Source organism: Peromyscus eremicus, chromosome 5 (genome assembly GCF_949786415.1).
Source record: "Peromyscus eremicus chromosome 5, PerEre_H2_v1, whole genome shotgun sequence".
In the NCBI taxonomy this organism is placed as follows: Eukaryota; Metazoa; Chordata; class Mammalia; order Rodentia; family Cricetidae; genus Peromyscus; species Peromyscus eremicus.
In genome coordinates this window covers 60096710-60114215 of record NC_081420.1, presented here as the reverse complement: position 1 = coordinate 60114215, position 17506 = coordinate 60096710, and the positions used below count along the sequence as shown (strand labels likewise).

Genomic DNA, 17506 nt, shown 5'->3' with positions numbered 1-17506 from the left:
ATCTGATAAATCTGATATAGTAGGATTTTTTGTTTGTTTTGTAAGAAATTTTGGGCCAAGAATATAGATATTTAAGTCAAAACTCCACAAAATGATTAAAAATTAAAAAAATCCATGTATCACTGGCTCTCCATATCTATATATTATATACCTATAGATTAAGTCAAACACAGTGTCTTAGTCACTGTTCTATTGTTGTGAAGAGACACCATGACCAAGGTAACTCTTGTAAAAGAAAACACTTAATTGGGGCTGGCTTACAGTTTCAGAGGTTTAGTCCATTATTATCATGGTGGGGAGGATGGTGGCACACAGGCAGACATGGTGCTGGAGAAGTAGCTGAGAGTTCTACATCCTGATCCATAAGCAGAGAGAGAGAGAGAGAGAGAGAGAGAGAGAGAGAGAGAGAGAGAGAGAGAGAGAGAGAAGGAGGAAAGGAGGGAGAGAGAGACAGAGAGAGAGAGAAAGACAGAGACAGAGAGAGAGAGACTGGGCCTGGCATGGGTTTTTGAAATCTCAAAGCCCACCCCCAGTGACATACTTCCTCCAACAGGGCCATACCTCTTAACCCTTCTAATCCTTTCAAAGAGTTCCACTCCCTGGTGACTAAGCATTCAAATATTTGAGCCTATGGGCCATTTTTATTCAAGCTACCACATAGAGATCAAAACTGTTTTTTAAAAATGCATCTGTGCTGAACATGCGGACTTGCCCATCATTATTTCCTAAACAATGCATTGTACCAACTATTTGCATAAGCACTGTATGGACTTATGGCAGGATAATGTGTAGGCTATAGGCAAAAACTATTGCACACACACACACACACACACACACACACACATTCACGCACACCTGCATGCATGCATGCACGCACATGTACATTCATATGTTGACTACACTGCTTTATACTTTTGTCAACAGCATGCAAGGATCCCAGTGTTGCTCTGTCTTCATCAACACTTGTTATATTTTTGTGTTTGTTTTTTTGACAATAGCCATCCTAATGAGCGTGAGAAAGCACCTAATCGTGGTTTTAATCTGCATTTCTCTAACCCCAAGTAATTCATTTCTGAAAAGAATGTGCTTTATTCTATTCTGGAGAGACATTCATATCAGTGAAAGTGAGATTCATAACTTGTGCACAGCCACTCATGATTGGCATCTGTACTGTCATTGTATCTTTGTTATGAAGCTGAGATGTGCACAATGCATACATTCCCTACACACAGGAAGATGTAACCAATGTCAGATCTGACACATCAGTAGTTTCTAGAAGTGCTTTAAGGAGCAACTATGAATTACAAGAATAACCCAGCTCCATGGTGACTTGTTAGGAACAAGAATATTTTCCACGTCAAAGAGAGATTAGCATAAATAATCTCTTCTGGATCATTCTTGGTAGCTAGGGTGCAAGCATATGATACATTACTTAAATCATAGATAAACTCTGTCTTTGGTTTGAACATAAAGTGTTCTCACAACAGTTCAGGTTGTTAAAAGTGTGGTCCCTAGAAGGTGGAGCTATCGAAAGGTGACAGGACCACAAGGGCTCTAACTTCAAGCATGGGTTAATCCATTTGTTGCATCCATACTAAATGGGTTGTTAGAAGTTGTTCCTGACTAGAGGCACAGATAACGAGATGCTATCATTAAATTTTGGCATATCAGATATATGCCAAAGGTAAGGATACAGGATGTCCACTTGAATTAGAATTTCAGATAAATAGCATTTTAATTCAGGTATGATTAGGGCAATATTTAATGCAGACTCCCACTAACTCATTTGTTGTTTTGATGAAATTAAAATTTATCTGGATGTCTTGTAGTTTTATTTAACTAACCCTACAGTGTAGTCATAGAATGTCATATTTGAGAGCATGAGCCCTGGAAATGGGCATATATGGGTTTGATGTCTACAGTGGTCACAAATGGATTAGTCACAGAGAGCTGTATATGACCACCATGTTCTTTTATATAGAACATTGATCTATCTATTGAATATGAATAACAATCATCTCCCAAGGACAGCGAGAACTAGATGAACAGGTGCCTGGGAACACTAATAATTTTTCTTTTGTACCATCTAGTCCTTAATCATATGAAATTTATTTAGTAAAGGTAGAAGCTGTTTCATTTTAATATAAAATTATGGCTCATCTTAAACTATTAGAAGCTAACGCAATTTAACTTGATTACCCTGGCATCTGTTTGGCACTGAAACTTCTTCTTCTGACCCAACACTGAGTGCTATTGAAAAGATGGTTAATAGTATGACTCTGGGCACATAGTAGGCACTTTTGCTGCTATCTTTAAGATATTTGTGTATGAATAAAGGGCCTTTCCAGGAATTCTTTGGGGAGTTTGATAAACATCACATAATCATAACTGAGGACCTGAGAGATGGCCTTGTCTAATTTAATAATTTTGCAAGTAAGGAAACCAACTGAGGAGATGAATAATTTACTCAAGTCTTCTTCCTAGATGGGCTCACAGCCTGGAGTACTCACTGCTCTGTGCTGTGATTCTGTCTGATAGAGAATGATACCACACTCTAGATCTCTACATCACTGATAATATGCACAGAAAGGTTCATAGTATGCACAGAAGGGTTTGAGGCGGGAGCAAGGAATGTAGTTGCAGTGGTAGACATTCACCTAGCACGTGCAAGACCTGGGTTTGATCTCTACGACCTGAGATGCAAAAGAGTACCAGATAACTTAAGTACACATGCAAGTATTAGGTTATTATTATAAAAAATTACAGAAATACAGGCATTTTAATACTAGCATTGAATGCATAGAACAACAACAGTGATTTTTTTTCCTCCAACAAACTCCACTCAACTCACACAGAGGAATCCCAGGGGATGTTTCTAGAACAAGCTCCAAGTAAACGCCTATTTCCAGTTGTGAAATAGCTCAAGGAGTATCCAAGAATCTTTGGAAAATAGTAAGATGCTCTGTGGATTAAAATCACAAACACTTATTAAAACAGCATGTCCAAGGAAACAGAAACAAACAGAAAGGTCACTGCTTGAATAAATATTTCCATGAGGTGGCCCCATTCCATGCCCATTCCCTATTTTCCTTCTTGAACAAAAGAGGTGTGAGTGGATGGAGGGAAGTTAACTTTTTATGAGACCGAAAACCTTCAACTTACAACTCATTGTTCTACACATGTTCTTATGTTTTTTGGCAGCTTGGACGTGCTGGCACATATCTGAGCTGACCTCCTTTGGCTCCAGTGTGCTCACAGTCTGTTCAGCATTGGAGACTAAATATTTCTGACAGAGCTGAAGCAGGCAGTTGCTCTCAGTGGGTTTACAATTTGCATTCTTACTAAAGCTGGGGCTCAACATTACTGATGTTATCACCCCGTTGTAGGCTGTGAATAATTACGATCTGAAAGTCATGTGGGCTTGTGGACATGTGACATCCAAGATGTGCACTGAAGTTTGGTATGATGTGGATTTCAAATGTCCATTTTCAAATGTTTTTGCCTATGAATTTTTTGGTTTAAGATATTAGGGTCTAGACATGCACTTGAATTTGGGGGATGTTGTGGAATAAAATTAAGATGTAATAAATACTACGAGGCAAACAGAAAACTCTAGAAGCCTATTTGCTAGACAAATATAAGAATAAACAAGCAAACATAATATTGATAGCATGTCAAAGTGTGGTTCAGTCATAGTATGTCATGTTAGAAGAGAAAGCAAAATGCTTTCATTGGCTTTCTACTTAGATTTTTTAATATATCAGACCTCTTACTTTTAAACTTTAATAACTAAAATTATTTATATAGTAGGGACAAATTCCAAGTGAAATTAGATGGGAAAATTAACTTTTATTCCTCAGGTATGTTTCAATTCTATTAGTCACACAGATAGTGAGATACACTTTTTTTCAGCTTAGTATAGTTATTATTCATTTGTTGAAGATCCTTATTAAGCATGCATCCTAACAGTATACATCTGTATGAACTCGGTGATTTGCTTTTCTTGACTATAAAATGGGAATAATCATGGTGCTGCTTTATAGGGATGTACAAGGATGAAATGATTTTAGGACTGGGCTCAACATACAATGATTATTCAAATGGAGGGTGAACCACATTTTTAGAGGACTCAAACAATCCATTTTCAATATTATCTACCATATTTAGTTTCATATTTTTCAACAAGTTAAATTATTTTTATGTTATTTTTACATGCATTTAGCATAACTCAGCTACGTCATTTTCTTGCCTATAAGAAAATACACACACACACACACACACACACACACACACACACACACACACACATACACACACACAGCCTTCCATAGCAAAGGCTTACTTTCTTTCTCTGGCCACAGTTTAAAGCATGAGCAAATAAGAGGTAATTTTTAAGCCTGAAAGGTCCCCATCTGATGCAAGAGCCCCCTTTGAACACCAGACCCTAGCTCCACTCCTGGCACAGCTCCTTCTGTAACCCATCACACCATGCTGGGGCTGCCTGTAACCTGAGACAAGGAACGATTAAAATACTCAGACAGTGCATATGTCTTCAACAGGATGTAACATCCAACTACAGTTTTACTATCAGTTACTAGAAGTACAGGACACGGGGGCACACACACAAACACACACAGAGGTTTTGTAGTGCAGGGTCTGGTATGTGCTAAGTGAAGTGTTCTACCGTGAGCTACACCTCCAGCCTCACATATGCATTTAGTATTACCTATGCTACTTTATAAGCCTTTCTGTTCATCACAAGAAAATATCCAGTTCTCAAGAATCCACATAGAGTTAGGCACTTAAAAAAGAATTGGGATGTGGTGGCTCCATGTGTATAACCCTGGCACTAGGGTGGCCGAAGCATGAGGATACAAGTTCAGAGACAGTTTGGACTTCATGGCACAAGATCCTCAGAACCACCCCCACCCCTCCATATAACCCTAAACTAGGACAACTGTAAACAGTTAAAGCTTTCATTTTGGATTTATCTGCATCTAGTTGGGAATGGGGAGGAGACAAGACCACACACATTTCACAGTGCAAATCCCAGACCAGTACAGGTTTTTTTTTTTTTTTTTTTTTTTTTTTAATAAGTAAATTCTTTGGAATGTATCAATACTGGGCAAGCTGTCAAGACATCCAGTTACTCTCCAATCAAAATGAAAAGGAAAAAATAAAATCTGTAATGAGCATATAATCTAATTTCCTTTACCCCAAGTGACTAGATTTTTGGATTTATATAAAAATATGTTCATGTTCTTCTCTGCGTTCTCATGTCTCCCTCCCTCCCCCTCCCTCTACCTACCCCACCCCCACCTTCCACAAGTAAACAAAGAATCTAAATTAGGGGAATTCAGTAAAATCGTGTCTAAGGACAGATATTTAATTGCTTAAACAGACATCTTTTCCTCTGAGGTTTTTCACATTTGAAGAACAAGTTTGAACTCTTTCTCTCTGAACACATATAATTAATCTGTGGAATTTAATCCAATGAGGTATTAAGGGCATTTTATTTTGAGTAACAATAATACCATACCTGAAACCTGCACAACAGCTTTGGCTACTGATTTAAATGACTTAATGGTAGCTGTCATCTTACTCCTTCTGATTTTTCCTAACCCCCTTCTTCAGAAGGGTCCTTTTGCGTATCAAAGCATGTCTCTGACATAGGAAAGGGGGAGACTTGGCATTCACCCTCGTCCTGAGGAAAGGAAGAGCTCTTTCCTGTGTGCTCCCTAAATGCCAGCTTTCCTTCAAGGCTTGAGGGGCATCAGGAGGGTGAGATCCAGCCCCTTCCTCGGAGCCTGACTGCATTCCAGCTGGGGAGGAAGCAGGCTTCCGGACAGGCGACTATAGTGTAGTGAGATGCCTGCCAGGACACCATAACCAGGCTGTTGTGAGAGAACAGAAAGGGAGGGAGCGGATCCATTGTTAGCGGTCTTGTGTGCCAGCTCCGGAAAACTTTCACTTGATTCTGTCAGCAACAGGAAGCCCCAGACACTTGGAAGTAGGGGAGGAGGGAGACCACACTTGTCTTTTCTGAAGTTCACCCAGCAGCAACTTCAGGAAGTGCTAGGATTGGGAAGGAAGGTGACAGTGAGCTTTTTAGACTCCGTCAGAGCTTTGGAAAGGAACAATTAAGATAGGAGTGAGAGCCCAGAAGGACTCAGCTCTCAGGTGTTCCCAGGGCCCAAGTGAAGGAACAGAATGATCGTTCAACCTGTGTGGCAGGGTACAGGTGGTAAACCGCGGGCAAGTGGCAAGTTTCCAGCCTCAGTCCTGATACTCCTCCTATTTCATGCCAACCAACCATGGTTTAGCTCCATCCCCAACCAAACCCACACATCCAATGACTACATGCCCATCTAAGGATCTTCTCTACCCAAACGAGTTGTGCATGGATTTCTCCAGCCATCTCCTCAACAATTGCAGAGCCAGACAGTCAAGCGGCAGTTTGGAATGTCATCTTAGGGGCAATACAGGTCCCTCAGACCTGAAATATCCAAATTAAACAGGAATTAAATAGGATAAATGATCAAATGACACACCTACTATGCCAGAAACCTACAAGTGACACGCGGCCCCTCTTTTCTTCAGCCTCCTAGCCAATATTCCCCACCCTACACCCCAGGATTTGAATTTCTATGTATCATTTGACTCCATCCACTTATCTCCAACCCCACAGCTATTTCCCTTGTCCAGATGATGTCATTTCTGGCTTGAACATCTTTAATAGTCTCCCAAATGTCTTTCCCACATTCACAATTGTCTCCTCGATTGTGTTCTCCCAGGAACAAGATGAACAGAGAAGTGCAAACTTCTCTGTGGCTTTCTGTCCACAATCCTGAGGGGGTTTCTATTGTTCTGAGGATAGGAGAGCAAAATCTTTAAGGTGGCCTTGAATGTGTCCTTCTGTCTTCTTGTTCTAGATAGTTAACTTCTACAATGTTCCGGCCTCCTATCAAGTCTTCCGGAGCTCCTCCGTGGCCTTGCCTAACTGGATCAGAGACCTGTGCATGGTTGACACTTTTCTCTCTCATTCTGAGCACAGATGTGATCTGCGTCGTTGTTAGATCATTAATGCTTTCGACTACATTAGACAGTTAGCTCCATGAAGCTTGGGCTGTGTCTGTTAGTTCCCACTACTGAATCGTCCTCTTCCAGCACAAAGCTCAGTATACTAGATGCTCAATAAATACCTCAGTGAAAACAGACTGAAGGAGTATGCTTGATTTTCAGTGTAGAAATGCAAGAAGTAAAGAAAGCTATCGGTCAAAGTTGAAAACAGGGTTAGACATTCAGATAAATTCAGTGTACAGCCTTTTGTGAGGGGTGTGTGTGTGTGTGTGTGTGTGTGTGCGCTGACCAGGCAATAAACTCCAGGGATCTGTTGCTGCCTGGGATTTCAAATACAAACACATCACCACACAAAGATTCTGGTTTTTATTTGTTTGTTTGTTTTGTTTTGTTTCGTTTTTTTGTTTTTGTTTTTTTGTTTTTTTGTTTTTTTTTTACATGCATTCTGGGGAACGAACTCAGGTCCTTTACCAACCAAGCTATCTCCTCAGCCTCTTAGTGTACAGACAGTTTGGCTTTTTGTTTGTTTGTCTAAGTAGGTTGTAGGGTAGACTAAAATGTTTTAACCAAGAGGTTGGAACTAGGAGTTACCACAGATATGTATTTGAAAGCATGCATTGTGAAGGGGGTGGGTGCACAGAAGGGTTGAAGTCTCAAACGCTTGGACGAACTACCCAGCCAGATAAGGGACAACCAGGGACACTGTGAAATGGTGAACTGGGAGGCAAGTGAGAATATCAACAGGTGCATGCTGTACTTTAGCATTCAAAACCCAGGCAAGGAATGATCCCATCAACAAAAGCCAAACACTTCTGTGAGTGCCACCAGCCAGCCTGGAGAGCTGGTAAACATCTAAGAGAATGCTGCCACAGGAGGTGGAAGATCGGTATGCAGAGGCTGTGCTAACAACAGGATGAGGAACCAAGAGAGTGGCTGTGGGAGAGAAGCAGTGGGGCTCAGAGAGGCAGCTTCCCAGGGAGAAGAGGGTGTCAGAGCTGGTAATGCTTCTGAGAGTTCAAGTTCAGCAGGAGTTCAAGTTCAGCCACTGCGTATGACTGCCAGAATCTGGCATTAGTAACCTTAGCCAAAACAGTTTAATTGTGAACCTCTGTGAAGATTCATGTGTAGCTTTTTCTCGGGCCAGACTGATTTTTGTTACCTCCTCTTCAGGGTTCTCAACTGTTTCTGACCTCAGGTAATTCAAGTTCTCCTTGAAAAAGCATGCCTATCTCACATTCTTCTTGAATTGTTTAAAAAGAAAAATAAAATTTTAAATATAGCTAACATGAAATCAAAGCGAGGGCAACTTCGCATCTGCTTGATGCTATCTTAATTTGAATCACCAGTAGCTGCTAGAGATGTATTAGGCAGGTACTCTTCGTTTTATAGATAAGAATACAGAAGAGCAGGAATGCTAAGGGTTTACCAGGATCAGCAACCAGATAGATGCTGTGGTACCTATCTCTGATGGATATCTGTTCCAATCTGAGCTTCTGCCTCATGTCTGTGCTGTATGTCCCTTAGTCAGCCTACTCAGTGATAAACAGTTACCAGCATCACACCCCTACCATACACACATGCATGTTCATGTTAACAGCACTTCAGAAGCCCAACTTTCCATGTGAGGGAAGCACAATACTTGTTGGAGCTACATAAAGCTGGACCTTGTAGCCTGTAAAGAGGTTTTCTTGTAGGTAGCCTATACATGAGGTCATATGACTCCCATCTGTACCCGAGGGGCCCTTTAGCAGAAGTAGAACCTCATCTTCAGGGAGAAAAAATTTCTTCTGGATATTTCTCTTGAGTCTTCTGCTTTTTGCTCATGGTCCATGCAATCAGTATGTCCCTGCCAGTCATGTGGCTGCCTCCTGCTGTCAGGCCAGATGAGAGGGTTACTGAGGGCACTTCTTGAATTACACTAGTGCTTAATAACCCATGACTTATTATTACCCCTTAAAACGGACTGCCTCCAAAGAGTTTCCAAATGGATGCTATCTACACAATCTTATTTACTCTACAGAAAATCCCATATATGACCAGAAATATTAGTTTTTAGAAACAAGTGGTTTTAATCTCTGAACAACACATCAGTTTGTTGAATGAGGGCGTGAATACTGCATGCTGGGGAATCTTATAAAGATTATCTGTAAGGTTACAGGATCCCTGTACTGTAGGCTGAAAGGTGGACTGCTCAGAGGATTTAATGCTTGTCTAAAGTCAAACATCTATTAAGTCACAGAATGTATTTGAACTTGGGTACATCTTGCTATAAAACTACTTGCAAAGTATCGTATAGCTCAGGAACAAGTTTGCAATAAGCTAATTCACTCATTATTTACTACATAATTGTGTCAGTTCAGAGCAAAGAAAGTCTAATACAGATGGATGTGCACATCCCTCTCTTCTTTGATTCTACATGAAGCATCAGTCCCCCTTGGATAGCCTCTAGCTCCTCACCTCCTGGCATACTCACTGTGTGCCATCTGGAAACTTCTGGGTCCAGTTTCTGAGTCACCTGTCTGACATTACACAATGGCTCTTGATTTGCTGTTACATCTCCCAAGCTATGTTTTTTTTTTCATAAAAAAGACTCAGAGCAGTGTATAAAGTATGCTGATATTAGCATACTTTATCTTCCATTTATGAAAGTTTTCATGTTGAAAACTCTAGCATAGTCCATGGTTACATGCTGTCTTTTCAAAAGAATATCTGCTTAACTTTAATCCATTACCTGAATCTGGACTATGCTAAACTTAATTGTTATATGGAGTCACCTGTGGAGAGTTTAATGGAAAAGCTGGGCAGCAAATTAGTAGCATATGATCAGCTTGAGTAGCACTAAGTTTGTTTATCCAGGGCCCTTCAAGAAGAGTGGACTGTATTTTTAAGATATGACTTGTTTTCCATATCTGCACAGAACCATGTCTCTAGTTAACCGGGCATTTAATTTTCCACTTACTCATTTTTCCCCTTGCAGATAGCTCTTTGGCTATTCAGGATGTGCATAATGCAGAGAATAATTATAGGAAAGGGGACATAGAAAATGTCATAATTAAACCATGCATTTTCAAAATACACTCAATATACCCAAAACATCTTGATTGCTATAATCAGGTAGACTGGGGTTCTGGCAAATATTATTTTGAAAATAAGGTTTATTTAAAGTCAGAAGCAGAGGGGCAGGTTTCAGAATTACCCCAGAACTCAAAACTCAGTAAATTTACCACTGATTATTTGTGAGAGATCAGATATAAACGAAAATGGATGGATTTACAGAACATTAGGGCATTCCACGCGACCTTCTAGAATACGCTTATTTGTCTCTGCCATGAACTCTCATCAACCAAGGCTTCTGTATATACCAATGGTAAAAACTGCAGAAACTGATTGCCGGGAGATGTGATTTAAACTTTGATTTTATGGTTTGGAGATTGCAGTTTAGTGCACGCACACTCGCAAAGTCAGTGAAAGTAGAACACCTATGTGAGAGACTGTGTTAGGAGTTAACACTTACTATTTATATCCACAGACACTGTCTGCCAAAAACTAAGAAAGAGGACAGAGGCCAGTTTAAGGGCAAAAGACCCAAACTATGTGACACAGACTTGAGGAATCGTAATCTTTCCTCTTTCTTTTTGGACTTTGTCGTGTTGGGAGTTTCTACGCAATTGTTTAATTTTGTTCCCTATCTAACTAACAGGCTTGGAGAGAGTGAGTCCTGGGTCTGCTGATTTACTGCATGGAAAGCTGCAGGAAACAAGCAAAAGACAAGGAAGCTAATTTTTATGGCTACAAAAAAATTAACTAGAGAATTAAAGCTTAATATAGTTTCACCCTCTGGAGAGCTCTGTCTGATTGCAGACAGCTTAAAAGCCAGATTCAGAAGCACAACAGAGCAGCCCTGTTCTAAGAGCTTTGCCCAAGACAGGTTCAGTAGATGGAAAACCACCTTTGCGTGCTGTCTGCTGTAACAGCCATGGCAGGAGAGCAGAACACTAGCCTGGGAAGCAAGCACAGAGATTTGGTTCTCCCACTCAGTTCTAGGTTGGAATGCAACAGAGCCCAAGTCTCAGGAGCTATTTTCCTCAAACACCTGCATGTCTCCTTCAAACATGAGAAAAAGGACTGTTACTCCTTTCCTAAAAAATATGTCAAGGTTGGAGAGACAGTTCCATTGGTAAAGTGCTTGCCATACGAGCATGAGGTCGGTCATGAGTCTGATCCCCACAGGGAAAGCCGGTATGGTGGCACAAGCTTTTAATCTCAGTGCTAGGCTTGGGGAGGGGGGTGGATGGGCAGAGACAGGCAGCTCTCTGGGTTCATTGGCCAGTACATTAGCGGTGAGAAAAGAGAGTAACTCTGGAACTAAAATTCCTAAAAGTAAGGTGGGGAAGCCATCGAGGAAGACACCAGAGAAAGACATCTGTCCCCCAACAGTAAGTGCACACAGTGCTCCTGTGCACACAGGAACACGTACGCATGCACGCACACACACACGTATGCACGCAGACACACACACACACACACACACACACACACACACACACACACACACTGAGTACAGTACTGGTCCTTATTCAGTTTCTATCATTCACTGTATGGGGTATCCCTGTCGTGTAAAATTTGCCTTTTCACCAAGGGTGGGGGTGGGGAGAAGAGCAAAGAGGTCAGAGGTGGCAAACTAAGAGGGAAACTGACCCAGTCCACACTTAGGCAGGGCTTATACAGCTTCTCTTTCCAGCAGGAGAAAGTCATCAATAAAATTAAATGTCTAAAAGCAATCGTGTCTCATTCCACTTCCTTCTCTGGTGATCTTCGTGAAGCCCCACTCTGACATAATTCTAGTTCTTTGACAAGGCGGACTGACACTTTCAATCCAGTAATTTATGGGCAATTTATTGTGAAGTGGCAATTTATTAAGTAAGATTCAAGAGGGCAGATGACTCTCATAACCAGGAAGCACCTTACCTCACACTCTGCCCTCCTGACTCAGGTCTACCAGGCATAACTTAAGGGTTTTACTTAGGGACCACAGAAAGCCTCGGCACATTTCTGATTCCAGAGTTCTTCTGTTCCCATCTCTCATCCCTCATTGCATAATTGGACAAAAATCATAAAATGTAAGCTCCCCCGTGTCCCATTACACTGATTTAGATGTGGGTTAAGCCGTAACCTGCCAAGCTTTCTGAGAGCCTCAGACGCCAGAGGAAATGAGAAGAACCAGGTGACCTCATTTGGCCCAGGGCCAGCTCTTAACCCTAAATCTCTCCACAAGTTCTACTTCTTCTCTGCAGTGACTGTGATGAATGGCCCATCATGGATGGGGCAAGGAGACACCATCGATCACCCAGAAATGGTGGCTTCTCCAAGATGCCAAAGCTCTCTGCTTCCCACGACCTGGTACACATTCAATCTATCATTCAACCCATGAATGAAGGAGGTACATTTTGTTCAATGACAAAATGTGGCCATATCAAAAGGGAGAGGTGAATTTGAGGGTAAAGAAGACCAAGATACTGGACACAAACCTAAGGCGCCAAGAGTCAAATTTACAGTTTTTCTGGTCACACGTTTGCGGGGTCAGAACTTCAAATTTTCCCAGATGCCTTCCCTCCACAGATATCCAGAATCCTTCTGGGGAAGGATTTTCAAGGATTCTCTTCTTCTTTTACCCCTCCCTTGGTCTCATATTATGATCATCTTCTGTAAGGGAATGGGCTCTGGCTATGAACTGATAAGATTCCAGTGAAGGCAAATGCTGAGTCTGCCTTAGGTACGTGTTCTGTCTTTGTCTCATTATAACCAAAATGAAAAGTGATCTCAGGTCTGTGAAAGACCCTTCCCCAAGCTCTTCCTGCCCTTGCCCTTTCTTCCTCCCCTCAATCCTTGTTTATACGCTCTGCCTTCTTCCCAGGTCTGTGGTCCAGGTCAGCCTAAGCTAGCTCAGCCCACAGCAGTACAGGAAACTTGCTCTCTCTGGCTGCTTTTCCTGGCTCCCACTCTCTACAGACGGAAAGGTCTAGAACTCACTGGAACATATGTTGTCCATCAACTAACCCAGGTGATGGCAAACTATGATCTGGGGCCAAATCCAGACCGCTGCCTGCTTTTGTAAACAGTTTTATTGGTGTAGACACTGTTTTATGGAGCCATGGACACTCAGTTTTCACGATGGAGCAGTTATTGCACAATAATGATCTGTTGGCCCAACCAACAGTCAATTGAAAATATAGGGGGGAAAGTAGGCCAGTACTGAAGTTATATACATGTCATTCTTTGTAATACAGCATAACTATTTATACAATATTTATGTTGCCTTAGGTATGATAAGTAACTTAGAAAGGATTTAAAGTATATAAAAGGATATGAATAGCTTGTATGAAAACAGTTTGCTTCTTTTGTTGTTGTTTTATTTTGTTTTGGACAGGATCTCTTAGATTCAGCCTGGATTTGAACTTCCTATATGGGAGGGTGTCCCTGAACTCCTGATAGTCCTGCTTCAAATTCCAAAGTGCTGGGATTGGAACCTTGTGCTGCCTCTCCTGGTTTATGTAATGCTTGGGATAAGCCATGGCTTCCTGCAAACAGGAAGGAAACACTTCCAGGCAAACACTGTACTGCCTGAGCTACATCCCTAGTCTTACTATGCTGTTTTTGAAGAAGGGAGTTAAGCTTCGGCAGACTTTAGGATTTCAGGTTAGGGGACTTGATTCTCGAGCCAACCTCCTATGAATACCAAGGGTTACTGTAGTAGTAACTGACTGAATAGTTAGTAAGGTCAGCATGTGCTCATTGGCATCTTGACAGAACAAGTTTGCAGACTCTTGTTTTAGACACGTAAGACAGGGCTAAACTACTCAGCTCTAGCTTCCTGAAGCTGATACATTCCTAATAGATGAAGGCTTCATTGTTTCCTTCCAAACACTCACTGATTCTTCTCTCCACAGTATTAGCAGGGAATACTTCCTAGTCCGACATGGTTCTGGACCATCTACGTTAGAAAAATGAAATACCTCATGTAGCTCAGTACAGCTCATTTGATTGATGTACACAGGGATGTGGAAGCAAAACTAGGCCGATTCTAAGCTATTGCTCTGCTTGCTTGTTCCTGTTTCTCCCAAGCCTGGAAGGGTACTTATGGCACAAGCATATCCAGTAGCACAGGACTTTGACAAAGTGACAAAGAGTACTGTACTTCCACTGAAAGCACCCAGGAAATAAGGTTTTTCTTGTGCCTCCAGTTGAGAAACTAAAGAAACTGCTGTGATTTGGACATCCTTAACCGTTCTGGACAATTGTGATCTACACCTGGACTGAAATATTCCTGGGTTCCCTAAGAATTTATAGCACTAAATATCATGTATCATTTGTATTATGGTATAAATATGAAATGTCCCCATAGGCTCATACACAAAAGCCTAAGTCCCCAGAAAGCAGAGTTATTTGAGGGATGTTCTGAAAATTTCGAGAGTTGGGGGTCTAGCTGGAAGAAGCAGGTCATGTGGAGACTCCTTGAGTGGCATCTTGTCCCTTCCTGTCTTCTGTTCACTGATTCCTGGCCTCCAGGATGTGAATTGCTGTTTCCTACCCTCTACCACCAAGACAGATTGGCATCTCTGAAACTATAAGCCAAAACCAATAACTCCTTCTTTTCAGTTGTTGCTGTGTGACATTTCTTTTCACAGTGAAAATAATAATATAATCTACATATAAAAGAACTGCATTTGTTACAAATACCCAGGACAGAGGGCCTTCAAATGCGAGACAAGGAGTTTACTCTCATGGAGATCCATCTGTAATGTAGAAGAGCAAAGAAATGTGAAAAACAACAACAACAACAACAACAACAAAAACTATTAAATACCCAGAGTTATCTGAATATCATTACTTGAGAGTGATAATCAAGTATTGAGGAAATCTGGAGACAAGAAGGAGACCCATTATGACTCTCCAGGAGATTTATACTCAGGAATCATGTCAGAACCAACCTTCTCAGTCCCTGTGACCTCACAGAGAAGAAACAAAGCTCAGCTTCAGGAAACCTAATGATGCACGTCACATGCAACCACGATGACGGTAATGGTGGGCAGGGAACTTCTGTGCAAAGGCTCAGCAACGTTGCTGGGTATCGCTTACAAACAAACAACTTAAACAAGGAACAACATCTTTCCACTTCACAAAACCTCTCACTTGGCTCACCAGGAAACGGGATGAATGAGTTTAGCACTGCTTCCACGGGCCTCTAACAATTCTTTCTGGCTCAGACATTTGTGTCTCTATAAGAATGAAAAACTAGCATCACGGAAAACACAAAATGGAGTTCTATAGCTATGGTTAACAGAACACCTGCAACCTGGATGGATTGCGATATTCTTCCCCACAGGACTAGTCATATGATTGCTAATGTCAGCGAGTGTCAGCACGACTCATCCCCACCACAGCTGATTTACATTATAGCACCAGTTCAGAGAAGGAACATCTGAAAACAGATTTGTAGTTTAGTCCATCAGCTCTCCAGAAGGATTGGGAATAAAAGAGCCTTGAAAGAAAATGAGGATCAATAGAAAGAGAATTGCTTTGCTGTGAGAAAAACTCAAATGTGTAGGAAATAGATTCACAGTATCACTCAAAGGTGGGACTCATGATCCAGGGGAAGGTGCTTCTGTTCTACCCTACATTGATCACATGCTTTTATAGATGGGAGATTGTCAGTTACAATCTGGTTCAATTTCTCATTTCAGAAGTGAGGAATGTGTGGGTGTCCATCCACATATTGGCTTAGGAAATTATGGCAGCCATGACACAGAGAATGCAGGTAGGTTGGGTAAGGTGGCTCAGCTGGACAAACCACTTCAGCGGGCAAGCCTGATGACCTGGGTTTGCGCCTTGGAACCCAGGTGGTGGAAAGAGAGAACTAACTCTGAAAAGCTGTCCTTTGACTCCACACGTGCACTGTGGCATGCACACAAACACACACATATATACACAGTCCGTATGTATGTACACACACAATAATAAGTGAAGATTTTAAAATGCAGGTAGACAAAAAGATATCTCAGGAAATGCACATCATCAGCCTTGGGAATTTCTAGCATAATAACAGAACGTGTGTGTGTGTGTGTGTGTGTGTGTGTGTGTGTGTGTGTGTGTATAATATAAAGTAGAAAATATGCTTACATCAGTACATTTGGGGATCAAGGTTTAGACTCAGCTCAGAGAAAGAGAATCTTCTGGTCGGGTATGGTGTTTAAAGAGAAGCTCTCAGGTAAAATCAGATAACACCAAGCCTAGTTTCCAAGGACAGGCTCAGGAAATGCTGGGGATGTAGTAGTGACCCAAGATATTTTCTGTCTTTGTAAATTATGTGGTTTGGGGACATAAGGATATCCCTCTAACATAAGACTTAAAGAAGAGAGTCCTTTATCTCTGAGATTCCTTCTATCTTCACTCCACTGAAACTAAGATGGGAGATAAGTACATGATGGCAGACAGAAGTGTGCACACAATTATTCTCTGTGCCATCTATTCTGCAGCAGGCGATTCTTAGAATCTAGGACATCCTGCCTAAAACAGTATCTGGGGAGAAGAGGGAGGGGCACGGCACACGATGCTTTCTAGTTGCCTGGTGAAAGGCATTCTCTGTCCAGACTCTCTGCCGAGCCCTCTTGGTTTATGGCTGCAACCAGGCTGATAAACACAACAGATTCCCTGCAAGAGGTGTCGTCCACTCTCTGCCTCCCACTAAAAGACTTGAAGAAATACTTACATGGTTTCTAATAGTTTAAGACCACATGTCTGCAGTGTGACTCAGCTCCTGTTAAACTTACTGCTTGAGGAAGCCCAAGCAGCATACAAAAGTCATGGTGAGGCCCCTCCCCTGTCTGATCCCAGGGGGGCTTATAGCTTAGTGACCATCTCTGTTACTGGAAGATGCATGTTTCTTCTATAATCCAGGAATGCATTTCCCTCTGAAAGACTAAAAAGTCCTTGTTAAATTTGGAGATTAGGAAATTTAGGGATTCTGCCTCTCAGTGTCTGAGGGAGACCAGCCAGAGCTTTCTGCTCTGAGACACAGCTGGCTGGATCTGGGATCTGAATTCACAATGACAAACCCTTTGTAATTTTCCACTCTCCTGAGTCTCTGAGGCCCTGATCACCAGCCCCATACTTAACTCCATCATTTTCCCTTCAGAATGCTTAGTCCCCCTGTAGAACTCAAAGTATAGTGGATGCTGGATTTCGGGGTGCCCTACTGTATTGCAAATGCAGACTGCTGGTTAAAAACTGTCCTTATCATGTTTATGTCTGGCTTTACTTATCACTAACAGTCCTTTGGCAGAAAGACTCAGACCTGGATCTGGCAGTGCTTGACCCTTGGATGGGACAAGTGGACATGTGCATTGAAACCCCTGCCACACCGCCATGG

At 41.7% G+C, this 17506-nt stretch overlaps 1 protein-coding gene across 8 annotated transcripts in view; it reads right to left on the bottom strand.

The window, feature by feature from the left end:
- Celf2 (CUGBP Elav-like family member 2) overlaps nucleotides 1-17506 on the bottom strand; it is a 539378-nt gene that overhangs the window by 513485 nt on the left and 8387 nt on the right. The window lies entirely within an intron of this gene.